Raw genomic sequence first — 382 nt, forward strand, 5'->3', positions numbered from 1 at the left:
TTCTGCTTAATGTAAAATATCTTGTGTAAAGTTGTTTCATAAAGGTTGGGTTATTTGGTTTCATTTGAGTGAATATAGCGAACAAACAAAAACACCACATTACGAAACAAACATGTACTCTGTACTCTGCAAGCCAATCCACTATCTGAACAGTGTTTACTTTGTATTCCCTCTCACGGTCCCACCCTCGATTGTGGCGGACCAACAAAAGGCAATCCCAGTAATATAAAGAAAATTCAGGAGAGGGCTACAAGGGGCCTCTGTGCGTGTCAGATGCCGCCCCTGTAGCAATATGGCTGCTACAGCAGTTGGTTGCTGCAGCAGTTGCTGCTGCAGTTGTTGCTGTTGCACCGCTTGCTGCTGCAGCAGCTGCTGATGCAGC

This window comes from Eimeria mitis, genomic scaffold, assembly GCF_000499745.2.
Source record: "Eimeria mitis Houghton genomic scaffold, Emh_scaff367, whole genome shotgun sequence".
Lineage (NCBI taxonomy): Eukaryota > Apicomplexa > Conoidasida > Eucoccidiorida > Eimeriidae > Eimeria > Eimeria mitis.